General features: G+C 45.0%; 1 long non-coding RNA gene across 4 annotated transcripts; it reads right to left on the reverse strand.

Moving 5' to 3' along the window:
- Positions 1–7: 7 nt before the first annotated feature.
- On the reverse strand, positions 8–14202 carry LOC112976915. 4 transcript variants are annotated; one of them, XR_003257218.1, is made up of 6 exons: positions 12465–14202; positions 8279–8797; positions 3114–7953; positions 2361–2425; positions 806–886; positions 8–111 (listed from the first exon to the last, which is right to left on the reverse strand). It is a non-coding gene; the product is annotated as an uncharacterized LOC112976915 (long non-coding RNA). The 4 variants fall into 4 exon arrangements; XR_003257219.1 differs by lacking the exons at positions 8–111; positions 806–886; positions 2361–2425 and having other exon boundaries at positions 2806–3489; positions 4522–7953; XR_003257217.1 differs by lacking the exons at positions 8–111; positions 806–886; positions 2361–2425 and having other exon boundaries at positions 2806–7953; positions 13895–14202.
- Between the last annotated feature and the right edge of the window lie 139 nt (positions 14203–14341).

Below are 14341 nucleotides of genomic sequence, written 5' to 3' on the forward strand. Positions count from 1 at the left end.
TCCAATGTCACATATTCATGTTGTACTCGCTTTGACAGCCTACGAGATTTTCCCTCTTGTTCAGCCAGCCTTCTTCCAGCGAACATTGCAGTGCATACATCCTGAAAGATGCTAGTAATCGACCAACATATAGCATTTAAGGACACAGTGTCAATCCCAGTCAGAGAATAATCTACCTGGTACGTACTCTTTTCATTGCACTAGGTTTCAGAAAGACAGGCAGCAAAATAGTGTTTGGCAGATATCCTGAACTAACTTTCAACTATTATAACCACAAAACAGGCTGGGAATGTTCAGAGAAAGAGGGCATTTCACCTCTTAAGGTTGCTTCTGAAGTTGCTCTTTTAGTTGCTAATATAATAAATTGCGACTATGTTATTTAGATCAAAGAGGTTTTAAGCAATGGATGAAAGTCAGCTATACCAGGTTGTGAATTTATAAAAATAATAATAATAATAATAATACTTTAATCTTTGAAGTGCCTTACAAAGATGAATTAATTACCTCACAATACTCTTTCTATGTAGATGGGAATTATTACCTCATTCTGAGCAATCTGGAAACAGCAACAAAGATGCTGAATGACTTTACCAAAGTCATACCAAGCTAGTGCCTGAGCTAGCATTCAACATCAGGCAAGTCTGGCTCTGTTTTTTTGTTCAGACCACTCATCCACCCTGCTGAAATGACAGGTGGCTTCCTGTTTCGTGCGTTTTGTTCAGACATGATCCTCAACCACGGACAAAAATATTCCCAGCTGAATAATGTTGCTTCTTTTTGAGACAGGTTAGTTGAATTGAAATACCTGTTTAATGCCTTGCCTCCCATTTCCTGAAAGTGAATATTTTTTCCTTTCATAAGGTGTTCCTGAGCTTCTGGACTGGAGCTGGAATACAGAGTGTGAACATTTAGTAGCATGAATTTCAACTAGCAGCAGTGCAAAGAGGGCAGTATCCCATGTTACAAAGGCATATATATTTGGGCCTCCATCTAACATCTGGATTGTGGTGAGGTCAATGAGAAGCAAAGAGTAAAGAGGCTTCCCAGAGTCCTCCCRCTCTGTCTCATCATAAGCACTGAATCATATAAACCCTTCAAGTAATCAGTGTCTCAGGTGGCTTTATCCCCACTTTTCTAGTCCTGACAACACCAATGAATACCCGCCTTCTTTTAATTTCCAGCCTAAATTTATTCACAGTAGATTACTACACATACCCTCTTGGCCTTCAGCTCAACCAGTCCTTTCCCTTTGTGGATGTTCCCTTACTTCTCCATGCTGTGTTTAGTCAGAAATGATATCGTCTCTAAGCAAGCTTTTTTCTTCACAGTCAGGCTTTGAAGGAGTAAATACATCTGGTAATTTCATAATATCCCACTGCTATCTGTTACCTGAAATTAGTGGCCAGAAAGGATAGTTGATTGTTCCTGACTCAAAAACTCTGTCTGTTCCTTCCAAAATTAGTGGGAAGGTAGAATAGGGTTTTGCCTCAGAAAATAGATTTTAAGTGTAAACTTGTTCAATACCAGAGCTTTTCTCTGGGATTGTCATGGGAAAAGAAGGGCAAAAGTAACTGATGAACTCATGCCCATCCCTGGCGAACCACCAGCCAGTCACCAGCGTCCCAAGCCTAACAAAGAGGGTGGCTGGAGCTGCTCAGACTCGGACTGTGAAAGGCAYCTGCAATAGCTGGGCCACCAGGGATGAGGTGAGCAGCCCAGCTCCACTGTGATGAAGGCTTGGAAGATGCCTGGCCGGGCAGGGAGGCAGCAGCGGAGATCATGCTCCATGGCACTCCCTGCCCAGTACTGGAGAAGAGAACAGGGGAGGATATAGTTTAGGTGTTGGGGTTTTTCCCAATTGCTTCAAATGCATAGTAATTTTTAAGGGCCCAGTAAAGTCTAAGTCCACAACTGCCACAGAAATTTAAAGCACAGTTGCATATAGTGGTTTCCCTAAAGGTTTGCAGTCCTCTGGTGCTCACCAGTATGCAGGGTCAAATACAACACTGGCATCAGTGACCATCAGTTCATGGACTTCACTGAACCCTATGTACAGACACCAGGGATGGCTTTTGGCCCTCACTTTTAGCAGTCCCTCTGCAGTGGATTCAGCTTGAGCACAGTATGGAATAAATCGCATGTTTTGGCCTTTTTCCCCATTAAACTGACAGCATAAATGCCACAGAGCAGAAGGTAAGGAGCTCTATTCTCAATTAAAAAAAAAAAGATCAAGTATGTAAGACCTTATCCTACAGTTGATGTTTAGGCAAAATATGATTAGACTCTGACTTTACCTTACTTGGAACTGCTGAATAAAGACCTAAATCTGCATAATTTTAAACTGAACATCATGCTTTTACCTTTCAAATTCAAGTGTGTTGGTATCATCTTTCCAGTACCACACTCCTGGGGTTACCTTTATCATCTGCAAAAAAGCAGCATACAGAGTATATGTTATAAAATCTACGCTCATATTCTCAGCCCCACTTAACAAAATATTCACAATACAAGCACTGCATATTGGTCACTTTATATATCTCTTAAATCTGCTTTTCACCCACACCTTGTTTGCTCATGAGTTGGTCAAACAGAAATTCTTTGAGCTAAAACGCTGACAACACAAGAAAGAGAAAAATAGGCGTCTATAAAAATGGTGATCTATCCTTCTATACTTCTTTCAGGTTACAAAGAAATAATTGGAAGTTTGCTAAGGAAGTTCAGTTCTTTGATAGTCAGTGAACCAATAAAGACTGAGAAATCAAATGGAGTCACGTATTATACAACACAATGCTTTTATTTGTTTTTGATAATATTTATGTAGTTTTGGTGACTAAATATCAGGAGAAGAGAAACCTTTGTTTAAAAATGGAATGGGTTATGCACTAATTTTACTGATTTCTTAAGAATTTACAATAAAGACCAGTCAGACCCTTCAGGGGACACTGAACAACACTACAAGGAACAGGATTTTACAGTATCCATACATTAAAAAAGAAAAAAAAAATCCCTCTGGAAATAAATGAAACCTATTAGTCCTTCTGGTACCTAATTTACAAGAAAGCCTTGCAAACTCTTAACAATTATTTGCAGGACACCTTTAAAATAAAATGAACCTTATTGCTGAAATCCTTTTTCTGCCTGTAAATTGAAACCAAGGGAAACACTGAGGCTTTCTGTAACTTTTGGCAGTTCCCACGCAGACAGCTCGCCACAAGGCTCTCACCAATTCTTGCTCAATCTAACTTGCTCGTAGAACGATGAATATGAAACACCAAAATCATCTCATGTCAGCAGCAGGCAACCCATGCAACGGTTAGACCACAGAGCTAAATATTCAGGAACCATGGCTCTAATCCCTTGGCAAAAAGTGATTATTTAATCTTGTCTGTTCTAGTCTGCAGTTCCAACTTTCTATTGCCAGTTTACAATCCTCAGGTGGAAAGACTTCGGCAATGCAGTATCTTTATGCGGCATACAAGGGATTATGAACTACGAGAGAAAAACACAAAATGTGGTGGTGTCGCACAGCGTAACGAGAAGGAGAAAGTACCACTCTGGTGTCTTCGAAATGTAACTCAGCAGCTTCTCACCAACACGGACGGGTGATGATTACTCATTTCAGACAAACAGACAGGAAGTTTTATCATGTATTTTTATTTTCAAAAAGGGATACCTCAGAGTGGTAGTTGTTAGTGATACCATCGAACACCTTCTATGGGAAGCTCTCGAACGAGGCCTCCTAGCCTTCCTGTAAGTAGCTTTAAATCTTTTTAAACATGCAGGACTTGCAGCACAAAGCTCTCAGGTGGCTTCCCAAACATCAGGGCCCTGCAGGCACCCTGAGTCCTGCCCACCCCAGGTCCCTGCCACCTCCCTACCCCCATTTCAGCCCAGCCTGGGGCCATCAGTCCCAGCCCCGGTGATGCCGCAGTGGTGCTGGGCTCCAGCCCCGCCATGGGCCTGATCCGGACCCCGACCCGCTGGCCACCACCTGCCCAGGGGAGGTCCCCGGCCCACGGGGCATCCGGACACCAGAAACATCAGAGGAACTGGCAGGAAAACCCCCAAGTTCTGRCTCAGGTTTGCAGAAACGTGCTCCAATAATATCCCCCACCACGCACGCACAGCCCCAATCTCACTTTAATCCAAAATAAACAGCAGGCGTCATGGAGCTGTGCACACACCTCTTCCCTTGGTGAGAAAAAAACCCACTGAGTCCCTCTCACCCCTCTGCCAGCAGCCTGGTTTAGCCTCACTGCGTTTCTCAGAGGTTGGGCAGGTCCCTCACCCATGCAAACCACTTTGAAGCTCCGTCCACCTTTGGGATAGACCCTTGGGAAGGACATAACTAACGTGGGTCGGAGAACCCCTAGGAACCATTAGTCTATTTTCAGCCTGTTCAGCAAACAGACCCCCCCCCCCCAAAATCTCCTTTTCATAATATGCCGTGAGGCTCTAGAGCAGGGGCAGATGTGAGCCACAGCAGCGGCAGCGGGAGCTGGAGGAGCTGGGGAGACTTACGGGCAGCATGGTGCTTGCGGGGAGGCTGGTGGGAGCGCGGGAACAGCACAGCTCCTGGCACTGTTTACAGCAGTAACCTGGTAACAGCCTCCAGCACCCAGGATACTACAAACTCCAGCACACAAAAGCCCTCCCATCTGCTCYGCACACTGGGACTTTTCCATGCAATAAGACCTCAGTGGTCACTCATTTGGGTTTACTGGGTTCCTCGAAGGYAGGGTGCTGCAGAGGTTTTCCCAGTTCCTGGCATAGGATTTGCAGGACTACCATGGGCACCCATTCCCTCCGTAATGGCTGTTGGTGTCTTTACAGTGCTCTGAAGGTTAAACATACTTTAGCTTGGGACTTCACATGATTGAAAAGTATATTTACTAAGTCCTAGGGTCTCCTGTGACATGACCAAAGTCCATACGTAAGCAGTCAGCTCAAGATTTGCAAGTTCTGCCTGGAAGTAAATTTCCATATGCTAAGGCAAGTTGCTTAAGAGCATGATTTCAAGGAAGTGTTTTTAATCTTTGGGATATTTTTGAAGATGAAAATCTAGCATACTAGCATAGATAGCAGTACTGCCATTCACAGTGGAACAGTGCTGTAACTGGTGCTGCTTAGGTTGCCCCAAAAATCAGTACAATTTATATTGACAAAAGTACTTTCCTTGTCAGTAGAAACCAAGTCTACATGATGGGTGAGGTTTTGTGTTACAGCTAAGCCAAGCTGATAGCTAGGTGTTGATGAAAAGAGCACTCCTGCTCCCATTCAAGTTTTCCCATCATTTATCTTGGCTTGACTCTTGATCTTCTCTGTCCCCAGAGCAAGGCAGCTCCCCAAACTGTCAGAAGAATAATCCAGCAAAAATAAATGAGTAGTTTTCTGTTGATTTAGTGCTTTACACCAGTTCACTGCAGAGTCAGGAAGGGCCAGAGGAGTTGCAGATGAAGGTAAGGGAACCATACCTCTCAATGGATCAACTCAGCTATAACCTAAAAAACACAGCCTAGGACAATTTTGCCAGTAGAGCTACATTAGAGCCCATGTGTGCTTTGAAGTGGTGAGCTGATCTAAGACTTTTAGACAGGTCAGTTAAGTAAGAGAGAAGGAACATTTCCTATACTTTCAGCTCTTAAAGATGGCATCATACATTTTTGCAGCAGTTTCTAACTACGGAAAGCACTCCTGAAAGCAACACTGCGATTTTCATGACCACGTGGAAGAACATAGGGACAATAATGTGGGGAGAGCAAATCTCCATGAAACAATCTGCTTCCGGTCCCTGACTTCCCGCTCTTTCCATAGCCTTTCAGACACTGCATCTTTGCTCCTGCAGGTGCTCCTTAYGGTTTACCCACGGAAACACAATCGCTCCCTGAAGAATCTCACCCTCCCTGAAAGTTCGGCTCTGACTGTTCTCTGCGGTGACCTTTTTTTGACAATCGTATTGTGTATGTTGTGTTTCCAGTTGCTATTGCAGGCTGCCAAGTACATTTCCGTGACTTGGCAGCCAAGTTACATGCTTAAGAGGATGAGAGAAGCAGGTTTGGGAATGGCCTCAGATCTCACCCATCACAGCAAGGCAGGGCACAGGTGCGCTGCAGAAATAGGATCTCCATCAGGGGAAAGTGGGAGGATGGATCTGATGGCTCATTGACTGACCGTTTTGTCAAGCAGTGCAGTYGTCAGCCTCAGGAGACCATTGGCTCCATTTGGCTCCAGGAAAAGCCATGCCAAAGAACTGGCAAAAAATAAAGGGCATGGCGAAGATATTCAGTGCCACCTGTGTTAGAGTTTGCTGTGCAAGATGCAGGGGAGACGAGCATTTGACTGTACTAGAGTTGGGAGTAAATTGGCACAAAAAGCCTGGAGAAAAAATGTGGAGAAACTAAAACTGGGTACTATCTACAGGGAAAAAACTGTGTATGTGAAGACTGGAACCAAGAGTAAAAGAAAGAGCTGGCGGGGCAGGCAGAGAAGGCCTGGGAATCAGTGCAGCAGGCAGAAGAACTAAGGGAAAKGAAGGCAAACCTGGAAGGGATTTGTGGAGAATGGAACAGAATTGGTTTGGGCCAGGCATGGAGACCAGGACAGAGTTACCCTGAGACTGGATGAGTTACTGGGACAGGAGACAGATGTGGTGGTGGAGAATCACTTAGAAGCAAAGCGCCTGACAGAGATTTGCTTTGCTGTCGGCTCGCTTCCAACAGCCTTTGGATTTCGTTAAATGAGTATCAGCACAGTTCCCGGCCGCTAGGACTGGAGCCAAAGAAGATAAAGAATAGGGGTGACACAAATAAAGGTGCAGGTAGGGAGAGACCATCTGGACAAGGGTGTGGAAGGAGCAGAGCAGGATTGCCTGGGTATGTCTCTGTGATTGGGATAAGTTGAGATAGGSACAAGCTAGGAAAGAAGAAATTATCAGGGGGAAAAAAAACAGGACTGGAACAAGCTGGATGGGCTGGTGATTGAAAGGGAGAAGCAAAATGGGGACTGGCTGAAGAAACTGTCCACTGTTTTCTCCTCCTGGCCCCTTCAGCCGAGAACGAAATTCAGTCCCTGCATCTCATCTTTTACCAGCTCTTGGCAAACGCTTGGGATGTTCAGATGCAATTCTGCACCCTCCCCCCCAATGAAGTGCTTGCTGGAGGAGATCAGTTCAGTGCAGTTATTTCACGAGCTAAGGGGGCAGAGGCATACACTAAACACTGCACCCATGCTGGCGGCCCAAATGGATAACAGTCTGAAAAAAGATTAAAAACCTGAGAGTGCGAAGTAAAGGAGGTTAGTGTCTGTCAGATCCCTGCTTCAGCTGTTGCAAAAGTTGGAAGCTGTAAAATGAGCGAGACAGAGGATTACAAGAAGTGAAATTAATACGTAATGGTTCAGGCAGTTGAAGGCTACRTGGGAAACTGAATTCCATAGGGGCTTCAGTCACAGAGATCCCGGCAAATCGCTTCAGCCCACATTTGCTCTCATGACCACTATTTGCATGCTCTTGTCTTTCCTGAGTGAACGGCCTGGCATCGCGGAAGCCTGAAACGCAGGGCTGAGCATCCACAGCTGTGACCAAAGTCAATGGGAACTGTACTTTGAACATACAAAGAACTGTATAATATTAAGCTGTCTGGAAAATCAGTTCCTTGGCACTTCCAATCGGAGACTCCATAATAGACAGATGGCGTTTTGCTTTTGCTGTTGTGTTTTACCACCTTCTCTCTGTGGGAACTGTACGCATCTCAGAGATGAAAACTAAACAGTTAATGGTGTGAAGCACTCAGATGTGTTGGTGATGAGCTCTGCAGGAAACCTCCTAAGGGATAATTCTGCTTCAGAGCTGGGGCTGGACAGCGTGCAGTAAATAACGCATGCATTGAACTGGGAAATACTGCTTTCTTACAGAGTGCGTGCTGTCCATCCTGTGCACTGATTGAGGYAGGTGCCCTATGGGGGGAAAAACAAAACACTGTTACCATGTAATTAAAAACTGGATTATGAAGCATATGCACAAAGAAAGCAAGAAATAGGATTGCTCAGATGGTCTTAACTCTGACACTTCTTARTTTCTGAACAATTGACTTTGCAGCCTTAATAGTCTTCTTTTAATGTCGTTTTTTTGTGGTGCTKGTGTGCATGTGTGTCTCAGTAGCTGAGAATGCACAGCAGTGTGTATATGTATCCATTATTTAGGAATATCTAATGTTAAATTCAGATATCACACCCAGAAAATAAACACATGCATAAACTCAACAAAATACCACTGACTCACCGTACAGTCATTCACCTCTTTTCTGCCTCTTTTTTTCTTCTTGCTGCACCAAGGCCCTGTCTTCCGTCGCCACCAGATTCATTTCCTCCTCTCTTCCCAGGGGCAGTTACATGTCAGCCCCGGTCTTCCTGGGAATATTAGACTCACCGTGTGTGCACTATCGTTTGTGTTAGACACAAAAGTACAGAATTCAATTGCACAGTAACGAATACTTATTCCATGACTCTGCTGTTTACCTGCCAAAGACTTCTGCCTGCTCATTAAAAACAGGACCATGCTATATGAATGCAATGTCACATCCTTAAGCATAGTAACATTTGCATTGGTGTAGATTTTTCACTTAAGYTTTGTGCAAAATCGAAGCTCCTGATTCTTTGTTTCAGCAGTTTGCACTGCCTTCGTATGTCAACACTGCTGTGTTTCAGTCCCATTTTTTGGATTATCCAGAGCAGATGGTAGTTAAATATCTGCGTTGTGACTTCTGGTGAGATTTTGCGTCTGCCTAACGTCCTGGCCTTCCTGTAACACGAACACCAGCTTTGTTAACACTGTGACCCGGCCGTAGCTGCAGTGCTCAGCGGCGACTACACCTATAGACACAAACCTCCTACAGGTATGTGATAGTCAAAAGCAGAATTACCTACYGAATCCAGAGTGAGGTTCTAAGGGAAATTAGATGATTATTGCCTAGGACAGTTTATGGGAATACAACCTGCATTTGGAAAGCCAGAAAAACCAGCTGCACATTCTTTTAATGAAAACCTCCTGCAATTACTCCCTCTGTGTGTTTTTATCAGATGAGATTATTGAACATTAGCAGGTGTCAGCTATTTTCATGTAGCTAGACATTTGCCTTGTGCTCCTAACAATCAACCTTTTGTTATTAACACGCCTCTTATGGAAGGGAAGAAGTATTTAAATATGCCACATATCCAAAACGTATTTTCAAAAATCTGATTTTGATTCAGGAAKCCAAAGTGCACGGAAACCTATGGAGCTTAACAAAAATGCCAAAAGCCCAGTTTCTAATTCTTCTCTAGAATATAATGATCATCTCCCTGCTATAGAATTAGAAGACAACCAGTACAAATTTAATGTAGACGTACTACAGGCAGATTCTTCTCTATTCAGTTCTGCGAGCTGTGGAAGTAATTATAATGGACAGTTTTTAGTTGCCTCCCTACTGTTATTGTCCTCTCTGCCACCTGCAGTGCCGGGGCCAGGACCAAGGACTTGCTAGCACAGTCGTGTTTAAACAAGCTGTGTCACTACATTTGCAGACGTGTTGTGAATGAGGTCTGTAGGAAAACAAGGAGTCTGCCAAAGGAGAAATAAACACGGTTTTAAAAGAAATATGTTTAAGTTTTTAGACACATCCTGGCAAAAAACAAATGCTGCTTTCAGCTGTGACATGTGATTGCCAGATTCTCACTTCAGCAGTGCAACAGCTTCTACAGGGACTGATATTCAGAAAATATTTCATGCTTATCAGTGAATAGCAAKGCAACCAAGACCCCTAAACCCACCTTTTCTTTTTAAATACATTTTTGTCTGAAATACTTAGCATTAACACTTTCAGAAGTGTTTTTCATCTCCTTAATCCTATTCAAAATAGATTTTTTAACTGCTGACCCGCAATCATTTTGAGCGGTGGCATTTTGAACCGCTCCGACAGACAGGGTACAATTGCTGCTAACTGCTACCCAAGCAGGAGCAAGGATGAATTCACGCCTTTTTGTCCAACAGTGATCTGTCAGCTTTTGTAGAGGCCAACACACAAAAAGCAGCTCCTGAATGGTGGGAGAGAGTATCTTCAGCACAGGAACAAAAATTTCCTGTACCTCCGCTGCTCTTGATTTTCCTCAAAAAAGGACTACAAAATGTATTGCCTCCTTGGAGGGAAATTTACCCCTCTCCGAAACTCCTGACTGGTGCTGTGAGAGGGATGACGAGAGGAACCAGCTTGGCTATTCCTCCACCCTCCTGAGGCGGGAGAGAGTAAAGGCAAATGGGTCATGCAAGGGTGGATCAGGGGTTTTAAATACTGCTGTTTCATATGTGGAAGTGAAATATGCTGCTGCATCTGGAAATGCTGGCCTGCCCAGCCATATAATCACTGTGCTGCTGCAAGCATCATCTACTCCAGAGGCAGGCTGACGCTACAGGCTTCTGCCTGCATAAATATGTGGACCAGGGTGGTGGAGAGATGTGATACCTGACCCACATAGGTATGCTAAAGAAGCTTTACTGGCATAACTTGCTTTTGCTACAGGGTAGGGAGGGGTGATAACTTTCCTGTGATGTGCAACTACAGAATACAGTTTTGCTGCTATAAGAGCATCCACATGCTTTGCCGGTTTAGTATCACAGGACTCTCATACGCCAGGCTACAATGTCCCTAATGCAGACGGAGATTAGACCACCGTGCACTTTCTAAAGGGACAAGGTAGGGGAAGGTCACACCAGGCACTGGGGTTGGACGAAGGAAGAAATTTAGAAGAGCTTTTAAGCAATTACAGCTTGAAAACATACTGCATTGCAACACATGGTCAAGACTGAAAAAAGGAGCTTTAAAATAAGGTATGCATGCAGGGTGTAAGCGCATGCTACCGCATATAACCAAGAAAAATGCCAAGACTGGAAACGTGAATACCCTGAACCCCTTTTGCTTTTCTTCCTGCCCCTTCTATGTATCTGTGCGAGTGGCTGGCACATCTCCTTCAGAGCTGTCATCCCTCGGCTGCACCCCACAGCGCGCGCAACCTTCGGGGCGAACCTTTCCACCACATGACRGGCAGCTCCCACGAGAGAGGCTGCCCAGCCTGCGGGGCTCTCGCCAGTGTCTCCCGAGAGATAAAAGGCAGCTCCCGGGAGATGCTCACGCCGGCCTTCGAGATGGCATCACAAGGCTCGAGCAGCAGCCTGTCTGCTAAGTCCTCTGTGCAGAACTTCAAACAGATGCTCCAGCCGCGGCGGCGGAGCAGGGCGCTGACTCACCCGGCCGCCCGGCTGGAAGCAGCCAGGCCGAGCGYGTCCCGGCTGCCCAGCTCCCGCCTGGGCCGTCCTCAGCCAGCTCCCCTGGCCCCAGCTCCCTCAGAGGTCCCTCCCACGGCACGCTGTTTGAGTAATTCTTTCGGCTTTGGCTTTTGGGGCTCTTTCCCCTCCACTGCGATCGTGGGGAATTGCAGCACTGCCTGCATCGCGCACAGGAACGGCTGCTTTGCATTGCTACACACCYAGCTGCAGGGCGAGCGCCATGCTAAGGCGCTTAGTGGCTTTAATTTGGGTGATTAAATTCTCCGTGCATTAATGGAACGGGTGTTCCTCTATAGGAAACAATACCATTCATATAAACGCAATCAGCAAATATTAAGGAGCTGCCAGAAGTTAACACTGTAGTTTTACAAGTGCTACTAGTTATAACCACTTTATAGCCTTTGCATGGGCTTGGTGTTTTGCACAGCTGTATTAAAGAATAAGCAAAATTTAGCCATGATTTTGACAGAACAGGGTGTCTTTCCCCGTGAGTCAGAACAGTACAAAGGATGAGACACACTGAATGTGGAAGCAATGAAACTGCAGATTTTGGACCAGATTATTTTCATGGCTTTGTCCAATTCATTTGACGTGCAACTGCTCCACAGAACTACATGTGGACTTGAAATATGCCTGCTTACAAATGAGATGCAGCATTTTCCCCTCTGACATTTACTTCATTTCTTTAAGAAATTGGGGGAAAAAATTAGATCCCCTGGAGTCAGTGGGAAGTCACCACTAGCTTCAACAGGACCAGAGTTTCATTCTACAACAAGTAAAATTCAATATACTGAAAATAAAATATAAGTTATTCTTTGTTTTAAAAACTAAGTAAATGAAGGCAAGAAATCTGGCTCTGAGCCCTTCAAGTTTTCTGGCTTTTGCGTTTTGGGGGGTTGTTTACATATTTGAAAGGCTACTTGAAATCTTTTTCTTGAAAATCTTTTGCCAATCCTGTGAGTAAATAGAAGCTTCTAGTCCTGTACACATCCCATGCAATCTAGGTGTGTCCATACTAAGAATCATCTCTATTTTAGGGAAAAAAAAAAAATACAATTCCTCCAGTGTTAGCCTGTTCACACCAGTAACCCCTGGGGCTTTTGACCTATCAGCACCTGGACAGGTATTTCACTTCTGTGTACTCTCTTACCCTCTGCCTGCCCCGCTGCTGAAATACAGAGACACCGGCACAGACCAAAAGTGACGGAGGTGAGGGAAAGGCCAGATGACAGAGCAGGCATATGACAAACAGGCTGCGGCGTGCATTTAGCTAAATTAGCTCTGCGATAYGCTCAGACAGACGCTGGAGAAAAACAACAAGAAATTGTGTTTAATAACTGGGAAGTGACACTGAAGAATCCACACGAAGAGCTGAAAAGTAAAGGAAACTGTGGCAAGGACAATTACCAGTCAGTTAATAGAAAATATAGTTAACCCTAATTCATAGCAATCACGGCTGCTTCCTAATCCTTATCATCATCCCATAATTACAGAATTTCAGGTAGGACTAGAGTGAATCTGACAAAGTATTACAGTTCGCAGGAACAACTTTTCACTTGCAGATGATCTACTGCTATTCATAAATTTATCTATCTATTAGCTGCTGGGAAAAAAAGCATCAAAAAGTCACAGTATCTGCTCATTCTCATGGTGTATTACGATACAGTCCAGAAATCAATAGGCTTATTGCCGTGAAAATGCTGTGTACATAACACCAAAAACACACGGCCTGATTACACCCTGTTGAGATTTCACTTAAGTAGTTAACAGGTGCTTAAGTTGCTATAATTGACTTCTCCGGTCTTACCCTGATTCTACTGCCATTTACATATGAACTGTTCAATAAAGTTTAAGTGGTTGGGAATAATTTGAGACAACAGCTGATCAAACAAGCTTTTTACAAGCCTCGCATTCCCCAGCAATGGGGAATTGCCGTAGCAATGGGATAGTGAATAGAAACCCAGCAGCCAGGATCCAGGCAAACCAGCTGAGAGAAATACAAGTAGTAAACTGAAATTTTAGAACTCTATTAATAATGGATGATATGAAACATTAAACAGGCTTATTTTTSTCGAACCTCTTATAACAAAATGTGTTAGTAAATATTTTATGCATACAAGTTTAGAGAATTTGGGTCCTAGAGGTTCTTTGCAATTCAGAGAAGCRACACTGCCGTGCCGGTCTTATTTCCAAGTGTTAAACACTCCCCCGTACTAAAGTGCAACCAAACAAAAACAAGCTGCTGATTTCCTTAAACTGCCCACTGCTGTTCGCCTTTTTTTCCCTGAAAGGACAAGACAGTCTAAAAATGTGCATGTCATCAGGCTCTTCCCTTGGAGCTAACTCATTCTCAGATCCGCTRACTCCAAATACCCCATTTTTGCTTTCTGAAACAAATCAAGAGCTCTGGAGACGCTACGCAGTAAATCCGAACGAGCTTAACCGCTACTAAATTTGCCTGTTCTACGAACTTCAGCATCTTTATGCATTTACTGCATCCATGAGCCCTGCCCAGCTTTACTTTCGATCGTCTTAGGAGAGGGAAAATACACTGGGTAAAATAATGAAAGCTCAGCTTACACATTAGCAACCCAAGAATAACCCAGCAGTTTATGCAGCCGGCCACAACCCGGTCTCCGATTATCGAGCCCAGCTGTCCGCAAGGCAGGACTATTTTCGTTGCATTCGCTTCCACGATGTTTTATTTCGGTGACGCGGACGCGACAAGTCGCCCCGTGTCCCACATCGCTGCTGCCTGAACGGCTCGGCGCTACCGCCCCGGTGCTCCGAGCGAGCCAAGTTACCAGCGAAGAACAGATCCCGGCTCGCAACGCAGCTCGGGGGAACGTTGTTCCTCTCCCAGAGGAGCCTGAGCCTGCCCGGGCGCCTCGCTGGTCCCCGGGGCCGCACTGACACCGCCGCCCCCACCCCCCCCCGCGGGCCGGCGAGGGCGCGCCGCCGCCCCCCTCGGCGGCCGATACCCTATCTGCGAGGCGGCTGCTTCTCCACCGCAGCCACCGCGCCCTC

The sequence above is a fragment of the Apteryx rowi genome, unplaced genomic scaffold (assembly GCF_003343035.1).
Source record: "Apteryx rowi isolate R43461 unplaced genomic scaffold, aptRow1 scaffold_78, whole genome shotgun sequence".
Classification (NCBI taxonomy): Eukaryota; Metazoa; Chordata; class Aves; order Apterygiformes; family Apterygidae; genus Apteryx; species Apteryx rowi.